Below are 17,657 nucleotides of genomic sequence, written 5' to 3' on the forward strand. Positions count from 1 at the left end.
GCCGAAGCCAAAAAAAGGTATATTTGCGGCTTTGTTTTGAATAAATTTCATCAGAGTAACGGTGTTTTAGGCGTTAAAATTCAGAGAACACGCAGCATATTACGAGAAAATGTGGCATTACTTTCTTGATTTCTGTTTAGTGCAACATGATACGAAGTTTCAGAAGCAAAAATGCAGTTTGAGCACATCTGAGCGCTTACAACGTGCCAGGTCATTTCTACAGATAAGTATTCATCCTACCTCGCTGCACATTTGCGCCCTTCTTGCATTAAGATTTGTTCGTAGTGTTGATTTAGAACCCGCAAATGTCGTATCCTTACCATGTTCCTGCTGCTTGAAATAGGAAAGACCCCCCTAGAGTAAACAAAGAGATCCTTGGCGGCGCCACAACGTCCCATTAGCCAGTGATATACGAATATTGTGTGCCCGGTGAACATGAGTGTACACGTGCCAGTCCCGGTGCTATTCTCTGCACTAAACGTGGAAAGCATAGCCGGCAAATAGAAACAAGGAACGACACAACAGATAGCTCGGGCAGCCAGAACGGCTGCGTACGTGTCGTCTATCATTCCTTTGTTCCGCCTCCCATGCTTCTCTTTTATCTTTTTGCCTTGTTTCGCTCGGTTTAGAACCTACCAACTACCCAAGCAATGGGCTTTATCTCCTGCAGAGCGTTCTACATCGCGCTCTAGTTCTCCTACTTGATAAGAATACGGTAGTCGTTGCGAGTTTTTCACTGTCATGCAAACTGGCCGCATTCAAAATTATGCCTGCCTTCTTTGCTGTTCCAACATATAACCAGAACCGAAGTTTGCAAAATGCGGCGAAATAAATTAACGCATGCATCAAGCAGTAGTAGCGAACCCAGAGCATTGGATAAACGAATTCAATCGTTTTTGCGATACCAGTCCGACCATCTGTAATTATTAATAATGATTAATAATTATCAGTGATTCTGGCTACTCAGTGAGCGGTAGCGGTTTGGCCGGTTGGGTAAAAATCAAGAGACTGCTCTCAACGCGAGTTGTGTTTCCTCTGGACGGAACTTTAGGGGGCCCCGTCACTGTAGTGCAGATTTTAAAGTGACGGGGCCCCGTCACTGTAGTCAGTACCTTTGCTCTCAGCTGGGCGGCCGCGACACGTGCGATCAGCGCTGTTCTGAGTTGCATTATTGCGCAAGTTTTAAAGACGATAGCCTTTCTTGGGCTACTTAAGCAAAGAAATTTTGGTCTGTCTGTATGTCTGTCTGTCTGTAATTTGATTCAGCCTCCCGGCCAAAGTAAAGTGCTTACTGCGCAATAGTCTTATATACTCACAGCCAAATGTAAACGTCTAAGCCCGGTTTATATGTTCATACTTTTGTCAACTTTGTTGAACAAGACATTACGCAAATATAAGACAGGAAATTAGTACACAAGGGATATTGACAGTGTTCCTTTATTAAAAAATTTCTGGATGCTTGGTTTTTTGATAGCAAATGATATTCTACATCTACTGCAGAACAACGCGTACCGCCTGCTGTTGCCCGCGCCACCTCCTGGCGGCATATGAGAAATCACGCGGCAACAGCAATGAAACGTTCTACTAGCTAGCTTTCACATTCTGCTTGGAACGCACGTGGAGCACGGCAACGCTGTTCTGTAAACCTTGAAGTCGGCCACCTCGATTCACGCGCACCTCCGCCGTACTGCAGCGCTGGCATCTAGGAACCCCGCCCGTAGCAGTGGAACGCGGTAAATTCAAATCGCCTTGAGCAAACCTTTAGCGTGTTTACCTTGGGATGAGCGCGACGCAACAGGATCAGCATGAGAGGTGAGCGGGAAAGCGAAGGGGGGCATTTCCTTGGCAAATGTCTACAAAGACTACCGTCTTTTGACAACAATTGCAACGAAAGGAGCAGATACGCGGCCAATTTTTTCGGCTCGCTTACTTGAGCGTGTTATCGAGACTGCGTCCGCTGGGCTCATTTGGCAGCGTTGAAACCCGTCTGACACGCCGGCTACATCTCGGCGCTGTGTAAGCACCGACCAAATAGAAGAGTCTCCCATTCTCTCCCACGCCAATTAACGTCACGCCTATCCCTCCTCGACGGAACCCATTATGTGAACATCGCTCTTCTAGCATGAATTTTCCGTAAGGCATGTGAAAATACTTTTGCTATTGCTTTCGCGAGTCTGCCTATAAGGATGCCGCAGACGAACGTTTACACATGCTGGGGTTTTCGGAAGAAAGCACGGCGATGGCGCGAAAACAAAACAAAAGGTTATAATAGAGCAGCGCATGCTTACTTTCTTCAGAAACAAATTATTTCCGGCAATGGTGCGTGTTTTTCAACGTAGTACCCAATTTGGTAACATTTTTATTGCAAGAAAAATAGTTACATTCATTTAGTAAATAAGGGTGTAATTGGACGGCCACAGATGAGCGGTGATAATTGGCATGAACCGCAGGAATGGGAGCAGTCAGCACTTTACTGAAGGTGAGGTATATGATGCCACTTGTTCTATATGTTGCAATAAATGTGTAGGTTCCGTCTGAGCACGGGTATTAGAGCTACCGTTTTTTTTTTTTTTTTTCAGATCGGGCGTCTTACAATTGGTTTGATGCGAAATCGCGACAACCGGTCATAAGAGGTTAACACTTGCTGCTTATAACAAGATCAAACTAATCGTCGACGTGCATCTGTAAAGCGTGTTTCGCCTTTGGCAGCCCTGCCAAGTTAGGAAGCCTGCCGAAGTAGTGATTGCGATGTAAGCAGTTTAACGTGGTTAAAACGTGGTGTTGCGAGTGTGAAGACATCATATTGGGAATGACGAATACTGTGATTCTTGACGAAAGAGGATACCGTTAAAAGGAAGGTAAACTGCGAACAACTAGTGCACGGGTTTTCTGCCGCTCATAAAGCGTAAGTAAATGGTGATTGAAATCATAACAAAAATAATTACAAGTCCCAGAAAAGGACTTGCTCAGATCAGACAGCTGGTTTAGTTCGGCATCATTCGTCGTAAAAGAGTCTTTATATTCGTAAACTTGAAATACGGAATTGAACATCCGCCTTATAGTCGAAAAGAAAGAAGCACGCGCAAAAGTGAACAAGGCTTATCTTCTGGAACATATTTATTTCGTAAGCGCGCTACGCAAATTTCCTTGAAAGGTCTCCAGAGCGAATGACACTCGTTTCGCAATGAAAGGGCGGGTCGATAATTGAGCGCTGTTTGAGTCGTAAGGCCCATGTTGTGTTGCGGCAGCATTATTTTTATGGACAGAGAGATAAAATTACGCAAACCAGCATAAAACGGTTGGGCGATGACATCAAGCGTCTAATTCCGCGTGTCCGGTGAAGGTAAGTTAAGCATCATAAAGGGTTGACAGCGCATAAACACGACGACACAAGGAAGAGAAGACAGGACAAGCGCTGAAGACAGGACAAGCGCGTGTTTATGCGCTGGCAACCCTTTATGATGCTACACCATCTAGCCCACCAAGCCATCCTCGTAAGTTAAGATTGCACGAATCCAAAGGAATTTAAAGGTAAGTTAAGATTGCACGAATCCAAAGGAATTAAAAAATGAATAAGCGGTAACATCCATTTTCGCCCATAGCGACAGAAAATGACTTCCATCTACGGGCCGCGTGCCTCCTGCTGCTCGGACGCCAGTAATACGGGCTGCCAAAATTGGCAAGATATATAGGGTTACCGTAAAATACGAAATGGAGTCTATGTTGTGCGTTATGCGTGGTAACTGGAGGTCACTGTTTTGGCAGAGTCTTGCGAAATCTGGCCACACGGAGTCAGTAGATTTAAGAAGACGTGGGATGGTCAAACACGTTGAGCATTCATTTCATCCAAGTATAAACACTGTTCATGGCGACACCAATTCACGCGCCGATTTTTTCCAACTTTGTGTTATAGACAGACATGTCTTTAATTACGCTGGAAATACTAGCCTGGAGTGGAGTAGCACGATTAAGCAAAACAGCGTATAACCGGAGGTCGACAAAAATAGAACCCCCATTCACTCTACCGATTCTTAAGCGCCGCTGCTAGGCGATGGACCATTTCAAGGCACTTCTACATCTACAAAGAGGTTATTGGGCTGAGTAAACTTTACATTCTTTCAAAAAGATTCAGTGGAAACCTACTCTCTTGGCTTCACTCAAATGCGTTATTTCATGCCATATTTTATACTGGTGTGACTGCCGTTGAGTTCATGACGCCATCAATATAAAACAAAAAAATTATCTGGATTATGTCATATATTTTCGGCAACAGTATAGTGCGGTGGCCTATTTTTACGGCGAAGCGTCACTGAGCCTTCCGCAGTGTCTTTCTGCTCAAGTTTACAATAGATCTGGGTGCCGTAAAAGATTATGTTGACTGTCCCCTTCCTCTTCTGGGATTTCTGCTCTCTCTGGTGATATATATGTCCTAGGAGAGAACGTTAACCCATCCCTTCGAGTGAACTACTGCCTTCAACTAATCTAAAAATGGTTGTCGTAAGAAGACACTCTTCGTTCTAATTCTTGATGCATTTTTGAGCACATCAGACAGTTTGAACGCGACGGTTATTTTTTTGTTGTTTGTTTGTCGTTAGAGTTTGTGAACTGTCCCTGCGTTGACTTCGCCAATTGGCAAAGCATGGAGAAAATAAGCTTTCGATCTGAAGTGGCTGAGTCCCGACTGTACGCATCTCGTACATGATTGCAATCCGATGAGAACAGACCAAGTATCCTTTCTCTTGCGCCTGCCACCGCGAACGAGCTTGCCACATATCCTAAGTAATTTGCGCAGGCAGGAAACTCTCGCTGAATTCCGCCCTCGCTTCTTACCTGACAACCTTCAGGATTTTTCTTTCCTTGATCAGTGGGGCTTTTATTTATAGAAGAAGGGAAAGTGAAAAAATATCGGGCCTGCGTAAACTCTCCGGCCCCGCTCCCAACCGATCGTCCCCTGTATATCTTTTTTAGCGAAAACACCAAAATTTTAGTTATCTTAGTGCACGGAAAAACTTCCCCTTTGGCCTTTGAGTTGTGATTTGATGCTATTTCCTATCTTTAAGATTTCAGCAGCGGCTGCCTGTTCCGATCTTGTCAGATAAGCTGAAATTTTTTTGAGACGAGAGAAGTTTGCTATATCGCAAAATTTGGAGTGCGTAGAAATAAAGAACGATAAGCTACCTTCGTACGGTACTGGATGTTTTCGTACACATATAAACCACTTTTTTTATTCTTTAGCTTGTTAGGAGCACCTTGAATTATGTATTCACTTTCATTAGGCATGGTTCCATCATAGAAGAAAGTCACTCTCGCAAGCCTCCGCCAGGCACAAGCCTACAACGTTATTCAGGATTTCTGAAATACCATTTATCTGTACCCTAGTTCATGCACCCCTTTTTCAGAAACCCCCGCATTATACGCTACAAATGTCGTAATTCATGCGCTATGAATATGAACTAAATGAATCGACTTTTCTTGGGAAATGTTTTCTTGGGACACTGTACGCCGCATTGTTCTCAGCCAGGTTGCTGAATATCAAATAGAAAATTCTGAATCCTTTAAAACAGAGATGTCTGAAATGCATCTCAATCCGAAGTTATCCTGAAGTTCTGACGCTTAAATAAGGATAAGTAAGAATTTGTTAACCACTCCTCGAGTAATATTGTGCCACGTATGGCTTTGCGTCTCCTATTTTCTTGTGGGCCTCCGTTGCACATAGAGGGTGGCATACACCACGAGCTCGTGACGGTGATGACGGCGGCACTTCTACGGAAAAGCCGCAACATAAAAACGCTGCTGATGTATTCAAATCCGGAAACGTCCGCTAAGTAAATGCATTCAAATGGAGACCACCATCGCATATCCGAGTGTTATACTGGGTGCATATATAGGACGATCATCCAGCGCTTCCCTAAATACGTCTTAGTAGCACATTTTCGGCCCTGCATCAACGCCGCCTAAGTGTCAAGCGCGTCAGCCGGCCGCATAAACGTCAACACTGGAAAAACATGCTAGAGTAGCAGCTCTTAGGCTTAATCTCAAAAGGCGTTTGGCCGATGTTTAGAAGCTTCACGAAGCCATTACGCCATGTGGCCTATTCCTAAACTGTTGCGCTGCTGAGCACGAGGTCGCGGGTTCGATTCCCGGCCCCGGCGGCCGCTTTTCTGATGGAGGCGAAAAGCAAAAACGCCCGTGTGTACGAGATTTCGGCGCACGATAAAGATCCCCAGGTGGTCGAAATTAATCCGGAGCCCTCCACTACGGCGCGCCTCATTACCTGCGTTGCGTCGGCGCGTTAAACCACTCAATCAATCAAATCAATATTCCTAAACTGAACGTGTAAACCGCAAGCGGCCTAAAAGTGAGCGCCAAACGAAGGCGTGAGCGGGAGCGCGCTTATAAACAGCGGCACCATTTGAGAACACTTCGCGTGTGCGAGCACATTTGCATCCTAATCCGTCGTTGCGTTGTTGCTCGCTCTACTCCGATATCATGCAGAGTGTTGTACTACATTCCTTGCACTCGTATTATTTAGTCCTTCTTCCTCGTTTTCTGCACTATATCTCATGCGAGCTACTTTACATTGCCATGCAGATTGCCCGAACGTGACACTCACGTTGATCGCACATCTCGCCTTCCAAGGCTAAGAATCCTTACACACACATGGTATGAGGTCTACCTCCCAGGAGAGGGCGCGCCAAAGTATTGTAATGGCACCCTGGTCGTTCGGTATGACGCTGTTGGCCAAGCGAATTCATGTCCTTGATTTCCTTCTAATGATAAAGCTGACTCATGCTTCAACACTATGCTACGAACACCATGATGTGGACAACATGTAAGACACTGCACCGCACCGAACGGGGCGTTTGAAATTGAAACCTTTTTGCAGACTTCCGCGTCAAGACAGTATTCCATTTTGTTCCTGCTTCTTCTATGTTTCGTCGTACCGTTCGGCCTTGCATACAGAAAATGATCGAAAGAGAAGAATAGACACCGCTTCTTTCCCCTGCTCTGAACTCCACATCAGCAGCATTCATAAAATGTATTGCCCACATTTATATGAACTGTGGAAACTTGGAGTTCGGACAGCCTGGCGTACCAAACACTGAAAATGTATAATGGGAGAGACCCTTCATCTGCAACAGTTCAAGTGCTCGATTTTTTAGTTTCTGTTATCATGGTTTTTCGAATAAGTTGTACAGAATTTATTTTGATTATTTAATGGTAATTCTAGTGCACTCAGTGGCATCCAAGGGGCACTGGCCCGTCGAACTGAGGAAAAAATTTCCGGTTCCCTCGTCCCCCACTTGGCCATTACATTCATCCTGTACCCGCCGCGGTGGCTCAGTGGCTAAGGCGTTGCGCTGCTGAGCACGAGGTCGCGGGTTCGATTCCCGGCCGCGGCGGCCGCTTTTCTGATGGAGGCGAAAAGCAAAAACGCCCGTGTGTGCGAGATTTCGGCGCACGTTAAAGATCCCCAGGTGGTCAAAATTAATCCGGAGCCCTCCACTACGGCGCGCCTCATCGCCTGCGTTGCGTCGGCGCGTTAAACCCCCACAATCAATCAAACATTCATCCTGTCTTGCATCAAGCAAGATAAAAATGCAAAGAATAGCGATTACACCCAGAGGCCATTATCATTAACGCTAAGTTCCCGCTACGTAATGCCTGCTCTTCACTAATCCCTGCTATTAGTGTGAATTACAATGCCTGTGCGACGACCCTATCTTAACTAGCCGCAGGCGTGCGTCCTGACCGTAATGAAGTGCGAAGCGCTGCATTATCCAGATGACTGCAAGAGGTTCTGACTTTGTTTATACAAGTTACTTAAAAGGGCGCCATACGGAGAGCCACGGCCTTACACCAAGCTAAGTAGTCCTTGTCAAATACCCTAGTTACGCCTAAGCATTCCGCCGGCTAAAAATGGAAAAAGTAAGCGCCCAATTACTGCTAAATGATATAGGCTGGTGCCCTCTATCTAAACGCACGTAAGCGGCACCGGGGACAGCGCGTAATTTACCATTTACGGCGGGGCTTTAGTCGTGGCTTTTTATTATTAGTGTTATGGGAGACCCGGCTGTGGATAGAACGGGATTTCATGCGTCCTGACAATGGAAGTCATTATCGCAGTGAAGCGTGTGTCCGAACTGCGGTACATTTTTATGCACATAATCGCTCCATAGGCTATAGGCATGACACCTACTACTGGCGTCGGTGAATTGTTAGTGCACCCCGCCTCCAGGCCCTTTACCCGAGGTATACGCTGTGAGAACCTTCGTTTAGTAGTGCATACTGGCAGTAAATATTTAATAGATAATCCGTATTTTCATATTATGCGTATGCGTATTTTCATATGTGTATTTTCATATTTTACTCCCGTTTCATTTTCAAGTGTGATAACTTTACTCCCACGTCCTTCCTGGATATCCCCCGCAAAGTTAACCTTAACCCCTTAAGTTCCTCTCCTCCTTCAGGGACGCGCCGCCATGTCTCGTGTCGCCTGGACGGCCGAGGCAGATTCCGAGTCCGAACTATGTACACTTTATGTACAAAATTATACACAGGATATGTACGCTACTGGAACAGCCCCCAGGGCAGCTTACATAATCCTTTCCGGGGTGCAACCAGTGCCGCGCAACTCTTCCCCACGAAATGTAGCACGTTCGACAGTAAAAAGAACCCCTTCCTGTTGCCAGGCCGAACCTGTTGCCAGGCCTCGTTGACGAAAAAAATACGTAAAAGAGTAGCAAGAAACGGCGAGGGAAATGGAAGGCAGGCTAAAATAGCAAGCGACATTCGGAGAACGTCCGCGTGGGTGATACGCCACCTAAGACTGAAAGGGAGTCGTGCGCCTTTTGCCAAAGTTGGGCCCACGCGTGTCGGCCAAGTGAGTGTTGTTGGAAAGTGCAGCACGGAACAGTGCGCTGCTTTCAGCCAGACATCCCTGGTGGTAGGTTACGGTTGAATGCACGTAATAAATCATTGTCATCCTTCTAAGGTGCAAACAACACGGACATTGCCGACGTAGAAACAGAGCGCCAAAGTACAACTCATTTCTTTTGCACAGGAACAAAATTTCGACCCGTCATTCTGCGCGTCTCGGCTTCTTAATACACTATTCATTCTTCAGAAAGAATGACTGATGGATGGCCCCTTTTTTGTTGTTTCTCTGCTTTTTGCTTCACACGAATTCGGTCGCGAATCGCCGCAGGAACCGTGGTCTAATTTAGAAGCAATAAAAAGCAGAAATCAGAGTCTAGAGTGGCACGACGATGGCATTTTCTTAAGGAGGACGAACCTGTTAACGTTTATATGGCATTTACTATATTCGAAAACAAGTTAAGAACAGCAATGGCTCATGTACGGTATCACTCCGCCTTAGCGACGGACCCGGATGTCAACGGGCGTGCGCGTTTTGAAAGAAGATTGCTATGAATCCATAATATCGTCTGCCTTTTCTAACGTAGTTAGTTTATCGTCACTGCAGTAGGTTATAAGCATAATAAGTTGAAAACAGCACGAAAAAGGCTAGTTCCATGTGTAAAACATTCCCAGCAGTGCACTACTTGCGCCGCTTCTAAGTAACGTCCAGCTGCGGTGATCAGGCACAGCGACAACTTCCGTTGCCCTTCCTAAGCTATTACCGAGTATACTTCCTACAGGCCTTAACACCAGGGTGCATCTATACGAAAAGCTTTGCCGATCCATGAAGATGCTTCATATGGACTACTTTGCTTATTTCGGAAATATGTCTCTTCTGTACGTGCAAAAGAAATAAAACTCTCGCTTGCTGGACAGATAACACCATCCAGTGAAAACTAGATAAACCGAAATATTTTTCTCGTGTACTTTTTATTTCAGTAATGAAATGATATATCTATAAAAGAAGCAAACTAGGCCGTTATGAACATTTTCGTTTTTCTGCGAAACGTTTTGTATAAGTACACGATGGTTTCTAAGCCCGTGGCGAATGAAGGAAGTCCCATAGCAATGTGATCAGTCAAGTCCCCCTTGATCGTAGATCCTAAGGATCGGTAAAAAAAATTGGGTGAAGCGGGACAGTAAACGAGACACAAATACTCGGGAACGTCAAGAGCCCCAATAAATGCACATTACAACAACCATCAATTTCACATATCTCAAGTTATATAATTCCCTCCCATTCCTGTTGCACTTTCCCCTTCGTCTGCCGCTTTTTCCCCTGTCGTACCACACCCAACCGGAGAAGCAAAGTAAGCCTAGAGCCTCGGCTTAACAGAATAGATAGCCCAATACATTGCTCATAGATGCATTACTCTTAGATAACCCAATACATTGCATTGAGAGTGTGTGAATTGGCACGACGCCTCACGGGACGCAGTCAATATGGGAAGAAACAATTAACGTATATAATTATGAAATGCATTCGCTGAAAAGAACACGACCAAAACAGTAACAATTGTTTCAACGTACACGGGTGCGCATCGCGTACTGCCTTGTCAGCACCATTAAGGAAGAAATATGCGCGAGAACACTTATAAAAGATTTATTCTGGAAATAGAGAAGGACATTTTTTCACTGTAAATAAAACTCAGCTAAAAAATCAAACCGGTCTACACCGGCGGGAGTGGCGCGGCGTTGTGGTGCTGAGCTTAAGGACGCCGATTTGATGTTAACTGCGGCGTACGCTTTTCTAGTGGAAACAAAAAAATGTGGTTGTTCCCTCTTCCATAGAAACCGGTAAAACACGAAAGTGAAATGTGACTTCACAGATGCAGTTGAGTGTTTATTTTGCATAGATATGAATTTGCACCCCGCCATTTATATTTCATCGGTATGGCACCGTTAAACGCATCAACATTAGACACTGGATTGCCCGCGCCGGAGCATTGCGTAAATACGAGTGAAACCACAGGCACTCCCAAAACGTCCGTGCGAACGAAACCAAACGGGTTGTCAGCGAATCGTTTGGTGAACACACGGTCCGCTGCAGTGAAAGGAGCAGCGGCCCGTGTCACGAGCGCGACATCCGCAAGTCGTCCTCTTCTCAGCTTACGCTGAGCGTCCCCTGTACACGTAAGCGCTGGAATCGAGGCGCCAACTGTCGGCGCTCATTAGCGTCATGATGCACTACTTTCTTCGCCTCTCTTAGATGGCAGCACCATCTGAAAGTAAGGCTATAATGCACGTTTGTCGTATGTTCATAGCGCAGTCGGGAGCGCGTTTGGTGCAGTTGCGGCGAAAGAGTTTCTAGGCGAATTCCCTGGTTTTGCTGAGTGCCGGGCGGTCACTGCGAGGCCCACGCTCACAAGCGTGCGCTCGGCATTTTCTTGGTTTTTTTTAACTGGAGACACGAAAAATTACGATTTATTAAACAGTTTCCGTATTAAAACAAAGAAGACAACTTAATATTACAGTTCAACTAGCAATGACACACAGAGTGCCCCGCTCACCCATCTCTCTTCCACGTGTCTTTTTTTTTTTTTTTTGCTTAAGCAGTGCGTATACGCAGGCGACTTAGTACTGCCACAGGCGAGGGTATAAGGTCCTAATAAAAAAAAGCAATTGATTCACACGTAACATCAATGAAGTCGTCGGGAGGCACATTGCAAAGCATACATATGAAATAAAATGAAATGTCTGCAAACTTCATTCACATTACAAAACTACACTGGACGACTGAAACTACAAACAAAAAATGCGCACTTTTCAACACTTCTCCAACAATGCCCGGCTTCTGCTACCGGGAATACCGGGGGAGGAAAATGTCCGGGCTTCTGCTTGATGTTCCAGAAAAACTCCGCTCAAGGACTGCGCTTGGGTCTCCTGCCTATCTCCCAGAGCTACGCTGACGGTTTGGTGGTTGACGTCATGGGGATGCACAAGTGTTACCTAGCCCCAGGGCTTTAAGATACCATGCAGTAAAAATTAGAAAAAACATTTTTGTGGCTGTGTGTTGCAGTTTCAAACATAAAACCTTTCGTTTCAACTGTTTGATTGATTGATTGTAGGGTTTAACGCGGTGACGCAACGCAGGCGATGACGCGCGCCGTAGTGGAGGGCTCCAGATTAATTTTGACCAACAGGGGACATTTAACGGGGGCCAAAATCTCGTACACACGGGCGTTTTCGCTTTTCGCCTCCATCAAAAAGCGGCCGCAGCGACCGGGAATCGAAACCGCGACCTCGTGCTCAGCCGCGCAATGTCTTAGCCACTGAGCCACCGCGGTGGGTAGTTTCAGCTGTTAGCTGCAGCCTACAGACTTTGCTGGTTTAAAACACCGTCAAAATTGGAAAACATCAGATGTTCTGCAGCACCTGCTCACCGCAAAGAGACTTGTTTAGGCTCTGTGGTTTAGGCCCTCTAGTTGTTAGGCACTCTTTAGGCACTTTAGGCACTCTAAGATGATGATGATGGTTTGTGTTTAATGGCGCAAGGCCGACGAGGGCAAAGAGCGCCAGAGAAGTTATTTAATGAAAAGAAGTGATTACTTAGGCACTCTAAGGCAAAATGTGGTTGAGGCACTCTATACTCGGTTACAACTCAAGAACGGCACCACCTCATGTAGTGTATCACTCCGCCAAAGCGCCGGACCCGTGACGTCAGTGCGCGCGCGTTTTGAAAGGGGTTTGCTATGAATGCGTGATATCTTCTGCCTTGTCTCACGCAGTTTGTTTGCCGTCACTGGAGTCGTTTGTAAGCATATTAAGTCCAAAAAATCACGGGAACGGCTCACGCCATGTTCAAAATATTGCCAGTAACGCCCTACTTGCGCCGCGCGGAGAAACATCCGACTACGGTGATAAAGCACAGCGGCAACTTCCGGTGCCGTTCTTAAGTTTTCACCGAGTATAGTGGTCAAATCATTCAAGTTTACAGATTTCAAGGATAATAACGCACATTTGGTTTTTCAGGCGCAATATACAGAGAATGGACACGCTTACAACTAGTAAAGTGTTGCCCCACAAAATTCCGAGTGTGTTGCCACAGCCAACGTCTGAGAGCAAAGTACTAAGCTTAATGGTAAAAGCAACCGCTACTTTGAAATAGGCGTTTATTGTGGAAAGGCTTCTTGCAAATACGTCGGGAAATCTTGGAACAAAATCTCCTCACTCAAACCACTAACCTGACCGAATGATTAGACAACGTTTACAAGTCTAGGATATTAACCCCTGAGCTCTGCAGAAAAGACGAAGGACGTTACAGACCCGAATAGGTGCTTAGCAAGGTGTCCTTGTATGTCACATCCTTTGTCTTTTTGCAGCGCTTAATTGCGATTTAACAAGGAGCACAAACAAGCTCTTACCCATACAACTTGCTTCATTCAGTGTGCCTTTAAGCTTACTGCTTCATAGTGTGCTGTTTAAAGATCTAGGTTGGGATTGCAAGTACAGGATTGAAGCCACCGTATCCATTCAAAAAGAAAGTTGTTCAATAAAATGTGAGTATTTATTTACCTACGGGCAGTGTTTCCATGCAACTGTCGGTGCCATCAACTCGGTTGTAATCACTGACATCGTCCCAACATTCGCGTACAAAGCTAGAAGTTTGAATGCTATGATTCGTAAGCTTTACGGGATTTTAGTGCGGCAAGCAGCAGCCAACCTGTCCTGAGCATAAAGGCCTGTGTATATAAAGTGTATACGTATGTCGCAATCCTACAAGATAATTCTTGGATGTTCTGAAAACTCTGATTTTTTTTGAGCTCCTAAGAATCATCAGCTCCTAAGTTCTCGTTGGAGTTTGGACGCATAAAACGAGTGCCAACTGAGGAAAGCGGTCGCGCAAATGCGCGTGTCTTTTGCAAGAAACATTCTAACTAGGACACACTTCCCTCGCCATTACCGCCAGCCATAGTCGACCGAAAAGAGTCTATGCAAAGGAGATGACGACAGCGATCCAGGACAGATCGAATACGCCAATTTCACATCGCCTTATCGAGGTAGCACTTTCGTGCTAACGAAGCACAAAACGAGGCGAGCAGAAGAAAGAAAAGAAAACGACAAGAGAAAACGAGAAAAAAACGCGGCATGCTGGCGTGAGGTGTGCCCAGGCACACCACACGCCTACATGCCGCGTTCTTTTCTTCCCTTGAGCCCGCATGCCACAAAAGTAAGTAAAATGGTAGCACCAGCTGTGCCTCGCTTACCCGTGTACTGGTTTCTTTGCTTAGAAGCGCGGGAAGATGTGTGCTCACTCCAGATTCCTACATGCCGCATTCTTTGCCTGTTCACTACCATTCTACATTGTTTGTGGTGCGCCTCAAGGCACACGACACACCAGAAGTCTCTGTCGTTTCAACGTTTTACTTTCTTTCTGTTGGCGTACTCGATGGGATCCCGCCAATGCGTCTTTACGCTTTGCTTTCTTTGCCGTGAGCTGTGACATGCCGTGAAAAAACTAAACTACCTGCCTTGGCGGAGAACAAGAAGAAAAAACTTCCCCTTCTGACCGCACTGAAAACCTAGCAGGCTCTTACAACAGATGCCATTCGGGGCAGAAAGGTTAAATTGACTCCCCGTTAGTCGGGAGTTGCGTTACCCTGGGCATACCAGAAGACAAAATTTCCTTTATTGATGGGGATTTCACTACCCTGCTGTTGTGAGAAAGGGCAGGTGAATGGCTAGTGGTGTAGTTTTGCACGTAGGATTTCCCACGAAACAATCTAACCCCTCTTGTGCCACTATGTCCGGCTCGCAACGCAGAGACTGCACCTGTCAACCGCACTCCGGAGACTCCGCAACCAGCGCAAACTGTTTTGTGTCACAGGCGTTGCCCACCACAATCCCAAAAGGCCCGATTTTTTTTTTTTTTTTGGGGGGGGGGGAACAGGCTTGTCTGAACGATTGCAGAGACACCGTGTACCATTTTGTCATCGTCATTTGGTTAGTTTACCTGTTCAGTTTAGGCTGTCTTTATTATCGCCCATAGTTTTGTTTTTGTAGTTTTATTCCCAAGCCTTTTCAATACCCTTTCTCTCTCTAAATCCCTCCATTCCCACTTCCCATGCGTAGGTGTTGCCAAACGGACTGCAAGCTGGTTATCTTCCGTGTCTTCCATGCTCTGTATTATCCTTCTTTCCTTTCTTCTCGGCTGGTTAGTGTGGTTCAGTCCCATTTCTTTTCTTTGACGAGTACAAGGCATCCCTGAATAATGCCTCCTCCCATAGGGCGGGTGTTAATTACTAGCATCTCGACTCCGACCAATAAAGTTTTTTGTCATCATATTTGACGAGTTCTACGCGTCATTCCATGAATTGGCAAGCAAGTATGACAGTCACCCACACGCTGTTGTTTTATGGTTCCTAAACTTCCCACATCCCCAAAACTCGACTGAAAGAGCCATTCGATGCTTTATTATTACCACGAGGCCAATATAACAACGATGCTGCATAAAACCGCGCTCTTTAGATAAAAGATCATAGAAACCAGAGTTTTAGCGCCGATGCATACCAGCTGGTTCAATAGGCCTTGCCGGAAGGAAAGAAAATTTGTTTTGTGTGGAATTTTTCATGTCACAAATATTAGGTATTTTTGTACTTTCCTTTTGTTAAGTCCCACGGGGAGAGGGTGCTGTCATGATACTAAAATGAGCTATTGAAAAATGTAGTGTCAATTGCGCAGGGGCAGAAGTGCGACTGTGAATGTGTGCTCCAGATGAAGAAAATGTGTTTGTTCCTCATTTTTTCTGTATCTCCAACTCCCAAAATCGTAATGGTTCCCCTACCTTAGTATGACCGTAGTAGGGCCATCCATCCGCCCCCCTACCATCTCTAAATGTATGTATGCGTGTAGGTAAGTATGCACGTACAGTCGTGGAAAATTGAAATACGAACCGCGGAACGCGCAGCCGAAGATACGGGTGCCGCCACCTGGCAGCGGTCATCGAAAGGAGATGGACATGCGCAGTAGAGGTATCGGCAGGATGTTGCGTGTCCCACTGCGATATGTTTCCCCACATCGCTCGCACGCTTGCCTTGTCGCAATGTCACAACAGCGCTACAAGCACTGCAAGTACTACGGCTGCGCAGCTGGGGGTATTGGTCGTACTGAGAGCAATGCGACACGGAGTTACTCGAAGCTGCGGCCAGTGCTTGCGTGGGAAGTGCGTACACGCTCTCGTAAAGCATACTGTTGAGATCATCATACGTTCTTGAAGAAAACCAGCGCACCGAAAGGGAGACAAAAAAAGCATGGCGCCTAACTTCTGATGGCACTACAATATCTCGCGTTCGTGGTGCATTGGCTCGGGAATCGAACAATTAGCTGCCTGCCAAGAACACGCCTTCGTTTGACGCAGTCATGGCTGAGTCACTTCGCGTATTCGGTGTTTGGAGAAAACAGTAGATATACCACCACAGTTCGTCTCCAATTATATACATTGACGGCACGCACTGTTTGCGCTGCGATAATTACTAACAGAATTCAAGTATTCCTAAAAATTCATAAGCTAGGCAGCTGCAACCATTCTACAGGCCACTTGTCCTTGCACAACAATGTTAGCGGCCCCAGTTTTTTGTTGTTGTTTTTTTTTTTTGCAGGCACCTCAGTGCTTCTAGAACCCGAGCGAGAGCACTGAACATGGGTTTGAATGCGAACCAGGTGTTAATCGTCATTTGCTCAAGTTACTGCACCACAAATGCAAATATATGTCGGCAATGTGACGCCGGGACAAACAGGGAGCAGGCGCTCGTGAGCGCCGAGCACGCAGTGTCCACAGTTATTATCTCGCGCCGCATCGCTAACATAATTGTTTTCAGTGCTCTTACAGCATGGCCTGGCATGGCGACAAGGCAAACGTGGGAGCGAGCAGAGGGCACCACGTCGCAGTGGCACACGCACCCTGGCTCCCGACACCTCTACTGCGCATGTCCACCTTTTTTTCCCCGGCCACTGCCAGATGACGGCACCGGTATCTTCGGCCGTGTGTTCCGCGTATGAATTCCTACTAGGGTGCTTTAGTACAGCGTTTGTTGCCTTTCCGTACGGTAATGAATGAATAAATGACTTCATTTCAGGAAGGAGGCTATAAAGCCCTGTGGGTAGGGAAGGGAAAGTAGGATTGGGAAAGACGCCACTAAGTAGTTGTAGTACAACTAAGTAACGTTCAAGCTTCACTGTAGCAGTCACTGTAGCTGTCTCTCGAGGTTCCGTTGGAGCAACACGCACACACTGGCCTTCCCCTGAGGGGAGGGGGTGTCCGGAATAGTTCTTGATGGCACATTACGGTTGGCGGGGCAAGACGGATGCGCACCGGTGTTCATTTGTGACTGGTGAACTTGAACAGGTAGTCGGTCAGCCTATAAACCATCTTATGGAGACATTTTTTAGGGCAAAGTCTGTGATTTTTTCTAACATTTCTGGGTTGACCCTAACATACTCGACATGCTCTAACGCCGACGTCGGAACCGTGGCGCTTGCTAGCAACTGCGTACGGCCGTCTGAGAAGGCTGCACATGACCAAATAAGGTGGAAAAGGCGCTGACTGTCTGAACGAAGCTTGCAGCCAAGAAAGTAACACAAGCTCATTTCCCATTTTCTGATTCGCTATATATATATATATATATATATATATATATATATATATATATATATATATCAAGGTTGCAGTCGTCATTGCCAGTGCTATTCGGCTTTTTTCGAAATATTTAATAGGGCCGAATGACGTGTGCTTGTCACGT

The sequence above is a fragment of the Haemaphysalis longicornis genome, unplaced genomic scaffold, assembly GCF_048455015.1.
Source record: "Haemaphysalis longicornis isolate Haplotype H1 unplaced genomic scaffold, Haemaphysalis longicornis Haplotype H1 scaffold_12, whole genome shotgun sequence".
NCBI lineage: Eukaryota > Metazoa > Arthropoda > Arachnida > Ixodida > Ixodidae > Haemaphysalis > Haemaphysalis longicornis.